The 18,694-nt window shown below is 43.9% G+C and overlaps 1 protein-coding gene and 1 long non-coding RNA gene across 3 annotated transcripts in view; both read right to left on the bottom strand.

Moving 5' to 3' along the window:
- Window positions 1-14,331, bottom strand: part of LOC133051303 (uncharacterized) — a 196,118-nt gene extending 181,787 nt beyond the window's left edge. Inside the window, exons 1-3 of the long non-coding RNA XR_009691811.1 lie at window positions 14,186-14,331; window positions 13,883-14,037; window positions 9,106-9,245 (exon numbers count right to left, since the gene is read on the bottom strand). This is a non-coding gene — a long non-coding RNA (uncharacterized LOC133051303). The remainder of the gene's footprint in view (window positions 1-9,105; window positions 9,246-13,882; window positions 14,038-14,185) is intronic.
- GPR39 (G protein-coupled receptor 39) overlaps window positions 1-18,694 on the bottom strand; it is a 249,454-nt gene that overhangs the window by 213,989 nt on the left and 16,771 nt on the right. The gene's annotated exons all lie outside the window — the stretch shown is intronic.

The raw sequence follows: 18,694 nt of genomic DNA on the forward strand, positions 1-18,694 counted from the left end.
GAATGAGAAAGACTAGAGATCTCTCCGAGAAATTTAGAGATACTGAGGGAACATTTCATGCAAAGGTGGGCACAATAAAGGACAGAAATGGTATGGACCTAACAGAAGCAGAAGATATTAAGAAGAGGTGGCAAGAATACACAGAAGAACTATACAAAAAAGATCTTCACGACACAGATAACCATGATGGTGTGATCACTCACCTAGAGCCAGACATCCTGGAACGCAAAGTCAAGTGGACCTTAGGAAGCATCACTACAAACAAAGCTAGCAGAGGTGATGGAATTCCAGTTGAGCTATTTCAAATCCTATAAGATGATGCTGTTAAAGTGCTGCACTCAACATGCTAGCAAATTTGGAAAACTCAGCAGTGGCCACAGGTTGGAAAAGGTCAGCTTTCATTCCAATCCCAAAGAAAGTCAAAGCCAAAGAATGTTCAACTACCACACGATTCCATTCGTCTCACACGGCAGCAAAGTAATGCTCAAAATTCTCCAAGCCAGGCTTCAACATTACATGAACTGTGAACTTCCAGATGTTCAAGCTAGATTTAGAAAAGGCAGAAGAACCAGAGATCAAACTTCCAACATCAGTTGGATCATCAAAAAAGCAAGACAGTTCCAGAAAAACATCTAGTTCTGCTTTACTGACTACACCAAAGCCTTTGACTGTGTGGATCACAAGAAATTGTGGAAAATTCTTCAAGAGATGGGAATACCAGACCACCTGACCTGCCTCCTGAGAAACCTGTATGCAGGTCAAGAAGCAACAGTTATAACCAGACATGGAACAACAGACTGGTTTCAAATTGGGAAAGGAATACGTCAAGGTTGTATATATATTGTCACCCTGCTTACTTAACTTATATGCAGAGTAGATCATGCGAAATGCTGAGTTGCCAGGAGAAATATCAATAACCTCAGATTCGCAGATACCACCACCCTTATGGCAGAAAGTGAAGAGAAACTAAAGAGCCTCTTGATGAAAGTGAAAGAGGAGAGTGAAAAAATCAGCTTAAAACTCAATATTCAAAAAACTAAGATCATGGCATCCAGTTCCATCATTTCATGACAAATAGATGGGGGAAACAATGGAAACAGTGAGAAACTTTATTTTGGGGGGCTCCAAAATCACTACAGATGGTGACTGCAGCCATGAAATTAAAAGACATCTGCTCCTTTGAAGAAAAGCTGTGACCAACCTAGACAGCATATTAAAAAGCAGAGACATCACTTTGCTGACCAAGGTCCGCCTAGTCAAAGTCACAGTTTTTCCAGTAGTCATGTATGGATGTGAGAGTTGGACTATAAAGAAAGCTGAGCACCAACGAACTGATGCTTTTGAACTGTGGTGTTGGAGTAGACTCTTGAGAGTCCACTGGACTGCAAGGAGACCCAACCAGTCAATCCTAAAGGAAATCAGTCCTGATTTCATTGGAAGGAGTGAAGCTGAAGCTGAAACTCCAATACTTGGGCCACCTGATATGAAGAACTGACTCATTGGAAAAGATCCTGATGCTGGGAAAGATTGAAGGTGAGAGGTGAAGGGGATGACAGAGGATAAGATGGGTTGATGGCATCACTGACTAGATGCACATGAGTTGAGCAGGCTCCAGGTTTGGTGATAGACAGGGAAGCCTAGCGTGCTGCAGTCCACGGGGTCGCAAAGAGTCAGACACGACTGAGCGACTGAACTAAATGGAATGGAGCAAGGAAAGTGACTAAGAACTGAGGAATAGTATGTCTGCCAGGGTGTTTTCACAGTACAGGGAAAAGGAACTGAGTAATAAGATGCAGATGGGACAGCCAAAGACTGAAGCGACTGAACTTGACTGAGTCTCAGCAACTCAACTTGCCTGTACAGCTGTAAAGAGGGTTTGATCAGTCTGAGATTACTGCCAGGCTTCCATTCCCCACTCATCCTACCTCCCAACCATTACCTAGCATTGCCCATATCAAAGGCGTTACACATGTAAGCACACTGGCCCTGAATGAAGATAAGCTGGTACCTAAGACCAATCTAGACAAGTGATATACACCTCAGTGGAGGGCGGTAAGAATAAAGGGCTGACACTCAAACCCAAAGGAAATTATAATTTGGAAGAAGGATGAGTTGAGTGAGGAGATTCATAAAGGACTGGGTGTGAAATCAGAGATCCTAAAGATATTTTATATTTAAGACTAGGTTTTTGAAATGCAAGTTAAAAGCTAATTACATTTCAGTGGTAGAGAAATCAAGAATGGTGTATTCTTATAAACACATTTGAGTCTGTGACTGTGAGATTTTCTACTTGTTATGTATTTTTTTTAACTTTCTAGAGTTTTCCAAATACACTGCATATTTGCATTTATTCTTTCAAACATGAACAAACTAAACATTAAAATAAAGCTATCATCATTTTCAAAGATGAAAAAAAAGAGTCAATTATCACCTGACACTATTCAGAGTTCAGAGTGACATGAAATGTTTAATACTGAAAATGATTCTTTAGTCACCATATGCAACTGCTGGAATTCCATGAGAATCTCTGGAATCACAAATTGGAACAAAAAGAGAAGCAAGAAAATCAGTGCTCAGCACCACTGGGGAAAACAGGATTCATTATACAAGAATCTATGGCATCTCTACCATCTGAGAGGAAGAATTTGACAAGATAATTAATTTGTTTTTTCCTCTTACCTAAGCACTTCTGCCACTCACATCTTCTTGCCCTTCAAAGCAGAGTCTAACTCTGTCCTTTGCAGCAGTGTAACCCATAAACCTTCCTAGCAATCAGATGCAAGCACCTTTTATTTCAAGGATACAGCATGGGAGATGGGGGTGGGGGGGGCGGGGGGTGGTAACAATTCTCTGGGCCTGAGCAGTGTTGATATAAACAAGAGAGTGGATGTTTCAAGTGGTGGGTCATGAACCAGATTCCCAGTGGCAGGGTGTCTACAGGTTTATTGAGTTTATGTGTGAGTTGCAGGGTCTTCTAAAGCAGAGACCCATGGCTGGAGCCCCTCCTTAGGTCCCCAGACCTAAGGACCACACTGTAGTACCTCCATCCCACTGAGGCATGGAGTGAGCCTGAGACGGGACCCAGGACTCTCCACTTGTCTCTAGAAGCCCCAGCCATGCCTTAGACAGCCTGACTCATCACCACTCTAGGTGCACTGTTTGTGTTTCAAGATTTATATTTTTCTATTTCTTCTGCCCATCTATTTTACCTGCTTTCCAACTGAACAATCCCATGATCTGTTCCAACACAGAAGGGAAAAGTAGCTGGGGTGGACTTTGCTGAAAGGCTCATTTGGTCTCCAATGTGGTGTCTTTCTGACTTTCAAGGGCAGTTATGATTACACAGACTTTTTGCCTTTATACTAACTTTAGAACCTGGTCTCCAAGTCAAAGATATTTCCACCATGAAAAAGAAAAACCTGAGAGTGGGTGTGCTAGGGAAGAAGACATAATAAGAAGCTTAAGAAACAGGTGAAATTCCTCAGCCTGAGTTGAGTATATCGTAAGATGTTCCTCTGCTGAGGAGTCTCCCTGTAGGGCCAGAAATTGGAGAATCTGAACCTTAAGACAGAAAATTTCCTTTCAGAAAGTTATTGACAACCCCTTGCTCCCATCAGACCTAGTCTCATGTAAATTTAAACAAGTTGCTTTCCTCCTAATGTGCAGCACAATAGGAAATGGGAGCTTGGAGCTAATGGAGAAGAGGGAGAAAAAGAAGTAATTCAGGTGTATTAATTATTCCATTCTTTACCCCTACATAACCCCTGCAAAATTTAGCACCAAGCCCACTATTTCATTGCATGGGTTTGTTAAGTACAGATGTCTCCCCAACTTGAAGGAAAGTTGGTTTATTCTTCCCAATTGTCTCAGTTCCTTCTATGGTAGGCACTCAATAAATATTTGTTATCTGAAAAAAATGCATGCGAGCACAAAAAGAAACACTGCTGGAAAATGAATTCAGTTTCAAAACCAAGAGTTTGTAAACTCACTTTTGGAATGCAACACATTTGTTGATGTTCTGACCTGCCCCAACGACCATATCCCACGGAGATTTGCCTCCCAGTAACTTATTCATGTCTCATTTCCTATTCCAGCAGCTTCCAGGGAAGACAGAGGTGGGGGTATCACCCATCACTTTGGGCCAGGAAGAGAGGCTAGCAAGGACCAACATATTTATTTTTAGAAAGAATCAAGGAATGAAGTCACTCAGGGAAGACTTCTTACGAGTTCTAGTTGAGCCTGTCTGGGCTTTTGATTTAAATAGTCATTTCTGTTTGCTTAGGCCTTCACTCACATAGACAAAAGCAGGGAACAGAGTGTCCCTCAGGAGGACAGAGGATGGTAAGCCAGATGGAACATCATTCTGGAATGTTCCCACTCCCCGGAGTTGCCTAAAGTCTGCCCTCCTCAGGCACCTGTGTCTCTCATCTCCATCCTGGTACCAGCTGCCACTGAGCCACTTTAGTTTATTTTTTTTTTAAATGACAATACTACCATTAATTTTTTTTAAATCCCAGTAACTGGAAAATGTCTCAAAGCAGAATATGGTTGAAAGTGCTTTAGCTGCATGAATTCCTTCGTTCCCATCAACCCTGACGTCAGTGGTTATTAAACTCTGTTAACTGGTAGATTTTTTTTTTCTTGCATTCATCAAGTCATTAATCGAAGCACAGGGCTGGCATTTACCTGCCCATTCCTGGAACTCGAATTAAACTACAAGGGCATCTCCAGCGGCTAGTCCCTCAGCTCACCAGGCCCCGCCCCAAAGAAGCTATACAGGCCTCAGTTCACACCCCCAGGAAGGAGCGAACAAAGGCTGGCAGCCAGCAGCCCACCTCCAGAGCCCAGGCTCTGCCCTTGGTCCCACTTGGTCTAGCCTAGCCAAGATCCACAGCTCAGGATGCTACGGGGCGCAGGGGAAGGGATTTCTCAGAACTTTCTGCCACAATATTCACGGCAGTTAACCACTGTCAGACATCTGTCACTCGTCCAGCGGTCCTGGAGAGATGACTGGGATCTGTGACCCATGGTCATCACAGCAGCACTGGGAGAGGTTTCTCTAGAAGCAGGGCTGCGCTTCAGGAAGGGGGTGAGGGGCGTGTGTCGCCCACTGTCCACATGAGTTCTGCAGTCACAAAATGATGGGGTAGGAAGTGGGTAAGCAGGCGCTATGCTTGGCGGCAGCCCACAAGCCCTGATGGTGCATCTTGAACTCCACCTCCTTCGTAGACAAAGGTGTGAAAATAGCCTGGTGGGACTCCCGCGGCAAACCGGAGAGTGACTAGGTTATTCCAGTGGTACTCACACTTCTAAAAAACAAACATCTAGCCAAGCAAACGAAACTTAGCCTGGCTACCTCCAGTGTCTAGGCTGTGTGTCATGAGATCTGGTTGAAGACTCAGGACAATGGATGAAAGTTCTACAGCCCTAGGATTTAGAAGAAAAACCACTTCTCTCTTCAGAGCCAGCCAAGACTATATCAGAACAGAACCACTTCAGGAATGAGCCCCCAAGCAATCATCGGAAGCAAATGAGTGTTTTTCCCAAACTACCATTTTTCTAGAAGGCATTCCATTGGATCTCCCTTCAACTTTCTGTCCTATTTGTAAGTGGTAGAATTCTGCTTTAGGGAAAAAGGTCAAGGACTGTCTCAAACCTATCCAAAAGCATCTAGTTTCCCTGCAGTTCAAGACCCACCGCGTTAAGTGGAGCCATGTCAGAGTCTCCCGCACAGGACATGGCTGTATTTCCAACAGAGCTGTTAAAGTAATCTGTCCTTCTCCAAAGCCATTTGCCAGCAGTCTCTTGGCATATTGCCTCGGCAATGTCTGAAAAAGGTGATTTCTACCTACAGTACCTTGATTTTGAGCTGTATGTTAGCTTGTCATCAAGATACTATTACTTAAAATGTAGCCACTCACCTTTGGTTTTTCTCTTGATTTTTAAAAGAAATGATGGCCTTAACTACACTGCAATTTTCTCAGTTTAACTGCTTATTTTGATCAAATTTCACCTGGCAGCTCACTACAAATGGCAGCAGGGAGCACGAAGAGAAATCACATTTGGTCTCCCATGCTATTTACGTTGGGAAAAATGGAAATCTACATCACAGGGGAATATTCTTATAAATGTTATTATCAACAGCACCAAGGCAAGAGCCCAGCATTTGGGCATTTGGCTCTAATCACTGATGGGCCTCATGTCAAAAAAACACAGTACATGCTCAGAGCTACACAGAAATGTGCCATGAGGAGGAAGCAAGGGATTCCTAACAGCCACACAGTGAGGAAATGAGCAAGTGCTGTATGTTTACCCTCCCTCAAGGGTGTTGACACCGACTGCTCTTGAGACAGGACAGAAAGTCAGGGACAGTGACTCAAGGGTGAGTCAGAACCAACGAAGGCCTTCAACACAGAACAGTGATCACCCACTTCAGGGCATAACACATAGACTGCCATTTTTTGCCTTTCTTTCTTTTTAATCTTTTGGCCACGCCACATGGCATGTAGGATCTTAGGTCCCCATCCAAGGATTGAACTCATGCCCCTGCATCCAAAGTCTTAACCACCGGACTACCAGGGAAGCCTCTGGCAAATGTTTTCTTTAAAGGGCCAGAGAGTAAATATTTTAGGCTACATAGTCACTGTCACATATTCTTTACTTTTTTCCTGCAAGTCTTTAATAAAGTGAAAACCACTCTTCCATCACAGGTACCACATGCCATACAGAAACAGGCCTGGCCTGTGTGTGGTCTGCTGAACCTTGGCCTAAGCAAATTAAGTGGTTGTCTGCTGGTGACCTCGCACCAACAGGACATGTGAAATTCACGAAAGGTGGCTCAAGATCGTGCTGTTTGAGTCAGAACTATGACTTGATTATACATAAGCATGGATTCTACACAACTGGCATATTGTATCCTGTGTCTCTCTGTCTCTACCCCTTGAATGAAACCATGATCTTTCCAGCCAGGAACTGACAGTGCCCCTTCAGACTGAAGTCCAATGCTGCCTCCTCCAGGAAGTCTTCCCTGACTCCTGAGGCACACCTATCCCTTCCTTGAACCTCCCACACCCTCTGGTACACCAGGCTCTCAATGTATGGCAATACTGCTTATGACCATAGCTACTCACCTCCTCCTACACTTCATGTTCCAACAAACACTTCCACCATCATTATCTCACTCGAGCTTTAATTGCAGTCAGAAAAGAAAGGCTCTAAGAGGGCCAAGTGTGTTGTCCAAAATCACAGCACCAAGAAGAGGCAAATCAGAGGGCCAACAAGCACATGGAAAGATGCTCAACATCACTCACTATCAGAGAAATGCAAATCAAAACCTCAGTGAGGTACCACTACACGCCAGTCAGGATGGCTGCTATCCAAAAGTCTACAGGCAATAAATGCTGGAGAGGGTGTGGAGAAAAGGGAACCCTCTTACACTGTTGGTGGGAATGCAATAGCCACTATGGGGAACAGGGTGGAGATTCCTTAAAAAACTGGAAATAGAACTGCCATATGACCCAACAGTCCCACTCCTGGGCATACACATCGAGGAAACCAGAATTGAAAGAGACACGTGCACCCCAATGTTCATCGAAGCACTGTTTATAATAGCCAGGACATGGAAGCAATCTAGATGCCCATCAGCAGACGAATGGATAAGAAAGCTATGGTACATATACACAATGGAATATTACTCAGCCATTAAAAAGAATACATTTGAATCAGTTCTAATGAGATGGATAAAACTGGAGCCCATTATATAGAGTGAAGTAAGCCAGAAAGATAAACACCAATACAGTATACTAACGTATATATATATATGGAATTTAGAAAGATGGTAACGATAATCCTATATGCAGGACAGAAAAAGAGACACAGATATATAGAACAGACTTTTGGACTCTGGGAGAAGGCGAGGGTGGGATGATCTGAGAAAACAGCATCGAAACATGTATATTATCAAGTGTGAAACAGATCGCCAGCCCAGGTTGGATACATGAGACAAGTGCTTAGGGCTGGTGCACTGGGATGACCCAAAGGGATGGGGTGGGGAGGGAGGTGGGAGGGGGGATCAGGATGGGGAACACGTGTAAATCCATGGCTGATTCATGTCAATGTATGGCAAAAACCACTACAATATTTCAAGTAATTAGCCTCCAACTAATAAAAATAAATGGAAAAAAAGAAAAAAAGGACATGACTCTAAGGCTGTCTAGCTCCTTACATCACTCAGCCACCCCGGTTCTCCTTTCATCTGTCTGCCTTTCTTCCTAGCGGGCTTGTGATTTCGTTGACGTTAAATGCCAGGCCTTAGGCTTCCCTGTAGTCCTCACAGACTAAGTCTGATCACTCTGGACCCAGCACTGAATGTCTGCTCAGTAAGTACCCGGGTTGTACATGGAGGGAAGCCCAGGCAGCCAGGCTGAGAGATATCGAAGAGTGTCACAGTGCAGGTAGGGAGGGGAGAGTGAGGCAGCCTCGGCTCACCCTCATCCACAGGCCCAGACACACAACAATCACCCCAGGAAGTGACAGTGTGGTTGCAGAGCCAGGAACCACCCCTCTCACTGCCCTAGGAAGATCTCACATGCCATGGAGCAATTAAACCTGTGCACAACTACTGAAGTGGTGTTCTGGCGCCCAGGAATTGCAACAGCTGAAGACTGTGTGCCTAGAGCCCATGGTCCGCCACAAGAGAAGCCATGACAATGTGAAGCCCGGACGCCAGAACTAGAGAGTGGCCACCACTTATCACAACTAGAGAAAATGCCTGAGCAGCAACAAAGACCCAGCACACCCAAAAATAAATAATTTTTTTTTTTTTAAGTTCAAATAAATGGTAATACCACAAGCTCTGGAGTTGATCTGCCTGGAGTCAAATCCATGTCTACCATTCAATTGCTGTGTTACCGTAGGGCAGGGATCAAACCTGTGTCTCCTGCATTGGCAGACGGATTTCTTTCTTTCTTTTTTTTAACCACTGAGCCACCAGGAAGACTGAGATGTTTGAGCTTTTATGTTACAAAAAAATACACACTCATGTACACAGACACTCATAGACACAGCAAGCAAAAGTTTCACTGAAAAATATTTATCCAAACTTACCTCAGAATGTGAAATGCATTTTGGTTTCTTCATTAATAAAAATGCTGGTCGTGAGCCACTAAATTGGCTTTTTGATCACGAATAAGTCTTGACCCCAGTTTGAAAAGCTCTGTGGTACTTGGATGCTCCTGAGGATGAGTCTGGGAAGAGAGATGCAGGCACTGTGTGTGATGGGAGGACCCAAGAGTGTTGGAGGACCTCGGAAAGCGAGAGGGGTGGCTCTCCACATCTTCTCTACCTACAGGGCTGCACTCTCCCACATCATTGAAGTCCCTTCCAGCCTGGGGGCACTTCACTAAGCTGAATACAATTACAAATATTACCTGTTACCAGTATCTCGCAGCTTGGTGATGAGGACTGATGAGACACTGTCTGTAAGGTGCTTAGAGCATGTTTCAGACAAGCGCAATATAAATTCACAATGTCATTTTAATGTTCATCTTCTTATTATTAAAATGGGTCAAATGGAGAGAAAATGACTTCAGCACTGCAAGTTTTAATGGGTACCAGGAATATGGATTCTGGAAACGATCAGTTACCATGGCACCTGCATCTCAGATCCACTTGAGTGATGTCTAAGCCATCAACTTTGTTTATTTCACAGTGAAAGTCATCTTTCCCCCACTTGGTGGCAGAGCTTTTTGTTTTGTTGGAAGTAAAGCTCAGCTTGATGACACTTTTCCCAAAATTCATTTTGATATATCGATTTCCATATATGCCCTGGCCTTACAGGTACGCAAAGAAAACATCAAAGTGTCCATTTATCAAAAGCTCCTGCCCAGAGTGGGCTGCCAGGACTTGGAGCTGTTCTTGCTCATCCAGTAACTTTTCACAAAATAAAGGTCAAAGGTACAAACTACTAGAGGTAAGATAGGCTCAGAGATGTCTGTATAGCATGATAAATATAGCTAATATTTTCTAATAACTGTAAATGGAAAGTAACTTTAAAATACTAATATATTTTACTAATATAAAAATTTTTAATTAAACTTACTAATTTTAACATTATAAAAAAAAAACTAAAAACAAATAGCCAAAGCCAACAGTTTTGGAGGGATGGAGACTTCAGAGAGCTTTTGGGTCTAAACCTCTCCATCAAGAATGAGTACACAAGGTTGCTGCTGTTTAATTCCTAAGTCACGGCCAACTCTTTGTGACCCCATGGACCATAGCCCCATCAGGCTCCTCTGTCCATGGGCTTATCCCAGCAAGAATACTGGAGTGGGTTGCCATTTCCTTCTCTAGGGAATCTTCCCATCTAGAGATTGAACCTGTATCTCCTGCATTGGCAAGTGGATTCTTTACCACTGAGCCACCACTAAAGTACCTGCAAACAATGTGGGCTTCTCAAAACTAGTAAGGATCATCTCTCTTGGGCTCCTACTTTTACTCTATGAAAAGCAACTTAAAGTATTCTTATACAGCATCTGGCAATGGCAAGGAAATACAAATGTCCATGCATCTCTACAGTAGAAAGATGGAGAATTCACAGACACTCAACTTCATGGAGTGTTCAAGACCTGAACCATTGTTTGTGTTACTCCTATGAAGACTTTTGAGATAATTCCTCAAGTTCACACCCTTTGTGTAGGTAACAGAGGAAGTTCATTGGCTCAAGATGATCCAAGTCAGTGGCCCAGCAAGGATGAGAACACAAGTCTCTCGAGTCCTCAACCAGAATTCTGTAACATGACAAGGCCACCTTTTTATGAGGATCTGCTTCATGCCAGACACTGCATGGAGGCCTCCATGTACTTTCCATTGAAGTTCAAAACATCCTTTGTGGTCAAAGTATGTCCAATGCTTTCGTCCAGAGATGACGAAACAGACATTCTGAGCTGCAAATCTGTCTGCGGTCTCACGAACACATGTACTTGATGGAAGGGGGATTGGAACCTTTGCCTTCTGTACTGTTTCACAGCATATCTTGGAAGGTCAGGAGACTATGCTCACATACCACATTCCATTTATACTTCCTGGCATCCCTTTGCTATGTAGCAAATATAGCTACATTGGCTAAGAAGTCAATATTACACTCAAAAACACCTGCTCCTCCAAATCAGGTCCTAATCCCTAGAATCTGCTGCCTTATAAGGAAAAAGGGTCCTTGCACATGTGATTAAACCAAGAATCTTGAAATGGAGAGATTATCCTGAATTAACAGCATGGGCCCTAAATTCCATCTGATGTATCCATATAAGAAGGAGGCAAGGGAGATTTGATACCAACAGAGAAGACGACGTGAAGCTACATCAAAGAGAGAGATTTAAAGATGCTGACCTTAGAGACAGAAGTGATGTGATCACAAGCCAAGGAATATCGGCAGCCACCAGGAACTGCAAGAGTCAAGGGAGAGGTTCTCCCTCAGAGCCTCCTGAGGTTGCGCAGCCCTGTGGTCACCTTGATATTTGGCCCAATGAAACTGATCATGGACTTCGGGCCTCCAGATCTGTGAGAGTATACATTTCTGTTGTTTTAAGCCACCAAGTTCATGGCAATCTGCCACAGCAGCCACAGGAAATGAATACACTACTCTGACCATCATCACGCCACTTAAGACAGAGTACTTACCTACTTCTGAGCCATTCACTAACTATAAAGTCCACGCATCCCACTCTCTCCCCTGATGTCAGTACACACAGCTCCCGTCAGGCTCCATAGGTAAGGCCCAGTGGCATACGCAACTCTCACCCAGTAATCACCACCAAGAAAAGTGACTATGATCAACTGCTTTGCAAAGCAGCCTCTGTGCTTCCCAACTTGCAGGAAGGAGGAACAGTAACCACCCGAGTGATAGAACCAGCTGATCTAAAAATCAAAGCTTCAGGACTTCCCTGCCTGTCCAGTGGTTAAGAACTGACCTTGAGTCATATAGCAAATTCCCACTGGCTACCTATTTTACATATGGTATTATAAATTTCTATGTTTCTCTCCTTTGTTGTATGACTCAGGGAACTCAAACAGGGACACTGTGACAGGCTGAAGGGTGGGATGGGGAGGGAGGTGGGAGGGAGGTCCGGGAGGGATGGGACATGGGTGTACCTATGGCTGATTCTTATTGATGTGTGACAGAAAACCACAAAATTCTGTAAAGCAATTACCCCTCAATTAAAAAAAAAAAAAAAAAGAATCCACCTTGCAATGCAGGGGCCATGGGTTCGATCCCTGCTTGGGGAACTAAGATCCCACACGCCAAGGAGCAACTGAACCCGTGCCACAACTAATGCACCTGTGCTCCAGAGTCCTCAAGTCACAACACGAAAGATCCCACAAGCCACACCTGAGACCCAACACAGCCAAAAAATAAAATCAAAGCTTCACCAGTGTCTCAACAAGTTCAGCTCAGTTCAGTCGCTCAGTCGTGTCCAACTCTTTACAGCCCCATGAACCCAGCACACCAGGCCTCCCTGTCCATCACCAATTCTCGGAGTTTACCCAAACTCATATCCATTGAGTCAGTGATGCCATCCAACCATCTCATCCTCTGTTGTCCCCTTCTCCTCCTGCCCTCAATCTTTCCCAGCATCAGGGTCTTTTCAAATGAGTCAACTCTTCACATCAGGTGGCCAAAGTATTGGAGTTTCAGCTTCAACATCAGTCCTTCCAATGAACACCCAGGACTGTCCAAACCAATTTCTAAACAAAATCCTTCACAAATTGCTGAGTTTTTTTCTTTCTTAAATAACTTTTTGAACTTCCAGAAGGCAGTGAACACACCTCATTTATTCCCTGCTTTACACAGTAAATATCCTTGACATCAAAGGTAGGGTCTACATCTGAAACAAGGAGGCCTGGCTTGAGGCCAATATCATACAAAGACAACTGGAAAATGCCCAAGGAAGTGGGAGTTACAATGGACCCCAGGCATGGCTGAAGACTTTTGCCCTCCATGCCAAAGAGCAATCAGAAACTGATTTCATGGTGATGAAAAGCCACAGTGGAAAACCTGGTCAGTGACCTGAGTGAATGAGTCACGCTCCCAGGTAGGAAATACATCCTGTGGATTTTACTTAACTAGCCTTTCTCCCAACAGCTGCATTTCAGAAGGGAGTGGCTCCACTGCTGGTTCCTCCTCCACAGTCCCTCTAACTGACTCACACACTAAGATAACTTGACCTCTGGGAAATATCACCAAGGGAAACTTGGCAAGAAAAAGAACAGAATACAGAAAGAAAACCACACAGGAACAGAGTAGGGGAAGCCTGCTTGAAGAAACTCAGCCATGAACTTCCCTGGTAGTACAGTGAGTGAAGTTGCTCAGTTGTGTCCGACTCTTTGTGACCCCATGGACTGTAGCCTACCAGGCTCCTCCATCCATGGAATTTTCCAGGCAAGAGTACTGGAGTGGGTTGCCATTTCCTTCTCCAGGGGATCTTCCTGACCCAGGATCAAACCCAGGTCTCCCGCATTGTAGGCAGACGCTTTACCATCTGAGCGACCAGGGAAGACTACAGTGGAGAGGAATCGCCTGCCAGTTCAGGGGACACAGTAGTTCGATCTCTGGCCCAGGAACAGTCCACACGCCATGGAGCAGCTAAGCTTGTGTACCACGACTGTTGAAGCCCAGATGCTGCAACCACTGAAGCCTGTATGTCCTAGAGCCTGTATTCCACAACAAGAGAAGCCCTGGCAACGAGAAGCTCACACACCACAACAAATAGTAACCCCCACTTGCCACAACTAGAAAAAGCCCATGAGCAGCAATGAAGACCCAGCACCATCAAAAATAAAATAATACATTTAAAAACAAAAGAAACTCAGACATGATGGCACTTACCATCAAGCTGGATAAGAACCTTCAGGGAAGGGGAGGTCTCTTGTTCCTGTTCCTGTCTGTATCACAATTTTCCTGGACACAGCTTCATATCTCCTTTGGGGACCACACCCCTCTTTGCCACGGCCACCTCAATCAGCTCGGGAACAGTCTCAGCCCTGGGTAGTGACAACAAAGATGGGAAAATGCCTGAAGCTGATGTGTTCCCTCTATGGTGGAGCCCAAGCCAGGTGTCCACGAACATCATCCCCTAGATCTCTGAACAATCTGGTTCTTTAGCTTTCTGTTTGAATCTGAGAGCTATACCTTATCCTTCCAGAAATTTCCTTTTTCCTTCTTAATAACTTAGGATCAGATTTTGAGACTTGCAGTCAAAGAACCTTGGCATAGCCACCAAGTTCAAAGTCTCAAAGGCCAGATTCAGACAGCCTTTCCAAGTCCCTCTTCCCTAGTGTCAGTCAGGGCCCCACCCTGGAATTAGCTACAGACCTTAAGTAATACTGATATCCAGAACCCCACCCCTAAAGATCTGGGTATGAATGAAGCAGGGCATTGCTGAATGATCCATAGGTGATTCTGATGTGTAGCAGCACTGACAACTACTCCTTATGACTGTTCATGGTGAAACCTGTCTATTCACCATCGTCAGGTCACATGGTACCAGTACCATCCAAACTTGTGCTCCTCACATTACCTCCCCCGCCTGCACCACACACCAGGGCCACACTAGTCTTCATGCTTGCCTTCTTGCCACTCCTCAAACACCTTCCATGACTCCCCACTGCTACCAATATGTAGTCCAAATCCTTTAAACTAGCTATCAACCTCCTCCATATTTGACCCAATATATTTTCCAATCTGGGCTTCCCAGGTGGCTCAGTGGTAAAGAATCTGCCTGCCCATGAAGGTCAAGATGCGGGTTCAATCCCTGGGTCGAGAAGATGCCCTGAAGAAGGAAATGGTAAGCCACGCCAGTATGCTTGCCTGGGAAATCCCATGGACAGAGGAGCCTGGTGGGCTATAGTCCATGGATTCCCAAAAGAGTCAGATACAACCTAGCAACTAAACAACAACTTTCCAATATAGTCACTATTCACTGTTTCCCTCTGGGTCCAACTTTAGTCCAACTGTTCTATTACCTCTTCTCTGCACACATAGAGTTCTTAGCACAAACAGCAATGTCCATTTCAGCTTAAACCAGAAGGCAGGCTATTGTTTTTTTCACATAATACTTAGAAGGGCTAGAGAACTGAGCATGCAGCCAAGATTCACATCGGATTATCCCACCAGATTGTGCCACTGGAGACCCTACTGTCTCAAGGTCTGGGATAGACCCTACAGAGGCCCTGCCAACACCTGGCCAAGGACACAACCCTTAGTTCTCCTGTTGTTGCTCTCTCTCAATGCGATCTTATCACACAATGGCCCTGTCCCCAGGGAGACTCTATATGGCTGCTGCTCCTTCCCATCACTCTCTTCCAAATGAGAATCCCACACCAGGGCAGATGAGTGATGACACCCAGGTCACATGCAACACCCAAGCCACAAGGGATTCTGGGAAAGCAAGTTTCTGATCATGGTTTTGGGGAAGCAGGACTCAAAGAGAAAGAAAGTCCTGAAGAAGAATGGCCAAGATGGCAGAGTAAGGAGACCCTGAGTTCACCTCCTCCTCCCATGGGCACACCAAAAGTACAAGTATTTACAGAACAACTACTGATGAAAGGGCCTGAAGACTTAACAGAAAAGACCCTTTACAACTAAAGATATAAAGAAGGAACCTCAATAAGACGGGAAAGATAGGAGGAGCAGAGAAACAATACAGTCAAGACCCACACTTCCAGGTACATGACCCACAAAAAAGGATAATTACAATTGCAGAGGTTCTCCCAAGGATCAAGGGGTCCAAGCTCCACATTGGACTGCCCAGGGTTCTGCAATAGGAAGACAAGCCCCCAAAATGTTTGGCTTTGAAGGCCAGGAGGCTTATTCTGGGGAGAACCACAGTCTTTGGGAAACAGAGACTCTACTCTTAAAGGATACACATAAAATCTCACATGCTCTAGGACCCAGGGCAAAAGCAATAATCTCAAAGACTGGGTCAGGCCCACTTGTTTATCTTGAAGGCAGCTGGGAATCACTTTAGGGCTATTCACGCTAGCATCAGCCATTTGGGGAAGTTCATCTTACCATGAGGACACTGGTGCTGGCAAGCTCCATTTTGGAATCCTCCCCCCTGGTTTATTAGTACTGGAACCTGGCCCCATCCACCTGCCAGTCAGCACCAGTCCTGGGATACCCAAGGTCAAGGAACTAGCTGGGTGAAGACAAAGCCCCGTCCACCAGCAGGCTAGAGGCCATAGGACCCCGTTTTCCCCCATTTATTCCCTGACCTGACCTCACCTGCCAGAGGGCCAGGTCCTGGCACCACCCACCAGTGGGCTGGCACTCACCCTAGGACACAGCATCATCCGTGAGTGAGCAAGCACCAGAGTGAAGACCCCTGGGCCCTAGCCTTGCCACCAGCAGGTGGACACAAGTCCCAGAACCACCTCATCCCAGAACCACCCTGCCAAAGCAGAGTCAAAAAGAGGCCTACCTACCAGGAGGCCAGTAGCAACCCAGGACCACGACCACCTACCCACCATAACCCTGCCCACCAGCAAACTAAAACTACCTCTGTACCCCCAGCCCCTGCAGCCGGTCACTTCATCCCAGCTCCACCCACAAGTGGGCCAGCACTAACTCCAGGATTCCCAAGGGTTCCTACCCACCAAGAGGCCAGCAGCCTCCACTCAAGGCAGGGCCTGGCAACCAACCAGACCAAGGGCGACCTCTCAGACCACCCACAGTAATCAGGCTACAATAACAGAAGGACCCATGCTGCCCACATAGCAGGGACTCTAGTGCACATAGCTCTGGTGATCAGAAAGGACTGCTCTAAGGGACCCCATAGGACGTCTCCTACATAAGGCCACTTCTCTCCAATCAGTAAATGAAATCAAACTATCAAGTACACAGAAATAAAAACAGCAAAGTAGGTAAAACAAGACAACAAAGAAATATTTTCCAAATGAAAGAACAAGATAAAACACCAGAAGAAGAACTAAATGGAGTGGAGATATGCAATTTACCTGATAAAGAGCTCAAGGTAATAAATGTAAAGATACTCAAAGAACTCAAGGGAAGACTGTATGAAGACAGTGACAAATTTAACAAGGAGTGTAGAAAACATAAAGAATCAAAAGAGCTGAAGAATAAAGTAACTTAGATTAAAAAAATAATAACACTAGGAGGTATCAATAGCACATTAGATAATACAGAGGAAGAGATCAATGAACTGAAAGACAGTAACAGATATCACTCAAGTTGAATAGAATATTTAAAAAATAATTTTAAAAAATGAAGACAGTTTAAGAGATCTCTGGGACAACATCGAGCTTACTAACATTTGCCTTATAGGGGGTTTCAGAAGGAGAAGAGGGAGAGAGAAAAAGGAGCAGACAACATATTTGAAGACATAATAGCTAATAACTTCCCTAACTTGGGAAAGAAAACAAACACCAAGTCCAGAAAGCGCAGAGAGTCTCACAGGATCGACCCAAGGAGGACCACACGAAGATACACTGAAATTAAAATGCCAAAGAGAAAATATAAAAGAAGCAATGAAAAAACAACACGCTATATACAGAGGAACTCCTAGAGTCTATCAGCTATAGGCTTTTAAGCAGAAACTTTGCAGGCCAGAAGGGAGTAGCTCAATATATTTAAAATGATGAAAGGGGAAAATCTACAAACAAGAATATTCTACCAAAAAAAAGCTCTCATTCAGATTTGATGGAGATCAAAAGTTTTACAGACAAGCAAAAACTAAAATAGTTCAGCACCATGAAACCAGTTTAACAAGAAATTTTAAAGAGAATTCTCAAGCAGAACTAGAAACTAATTCTAATTAGCTTCACAATTAGAAATATGAAAATTATGAAATAAAAAATCTCATTAGTAAAGGCAAATATAGAGCAAAAGTAGCAAATTAACCACTTATAAAACTAATATGAATGTTAAAAGACAAACATAGTAAAACTGTCTATATCTACAGTAAGTAGTTACAGGATACACAAAATAAAAATATGTAAAATATGTGTCAAAAAAAGTAAACATGAAGGGATACAAAGATAGGGTTTTTTAAAATGTGTTCAAACTTAAAGAGATCAGCAACTTAAAATAATCACAAAGATAGGTAGATAGAATACTGCATATAAACTCCACAGTAACCACAAACAAAAAATCTATGGTAAATACACACAAAAATAGAGAAAGTAATTTGAACAAAATCCTAAAGATAATCATCAAAGCACAAGAGAAGAGAGAGACAAAAAAGGAGAAACAGAAAAGAACTACAAAAACAACTCCCTCAAATCAACAAAATGGCAATAAGTACAGACCTATCAATAAGTATTTTAAATGTGAATAGACAAAACGCTCCACTCAAAAGACAGAGTGGCTAAATAAATACAAGATTCAAATATATGCTGCCTGCAAGACTCATCCAGATCTAAAGATACACACACTGAAAATGAGAGATGGAAAAATGTATTCTATGCAAACGGAAACAAAAAGAGAACCAAGGTAGCAATACTTATATCAGATAAAATAGACTAAAGCAAAGATTGTAGCAAGAGATAAAGAAGGATACTACATAATGATCAAAGGATCAATCCAAGAAGAAGACATAACAATTACAAGTACATATGCACTCAACATCAGTTCAGTTCAGTCGCTCAGTCGTGTCCGACTCTTTGTGACCTCATGAACCGC

Source organism: Dama dama, chromosome 33, assembly GCF_033118175.1.
Source record: "Dama dama isolate Ldn47 chromosome 33, ASM3311817v1, whole genome shotgun sequence".
Classification (NCBI taxonomy): Eukaryota; Metazoa; Chordata; class Mammalia; order Artiodactyla; family Cervidae; genus Dama; species Dama dama.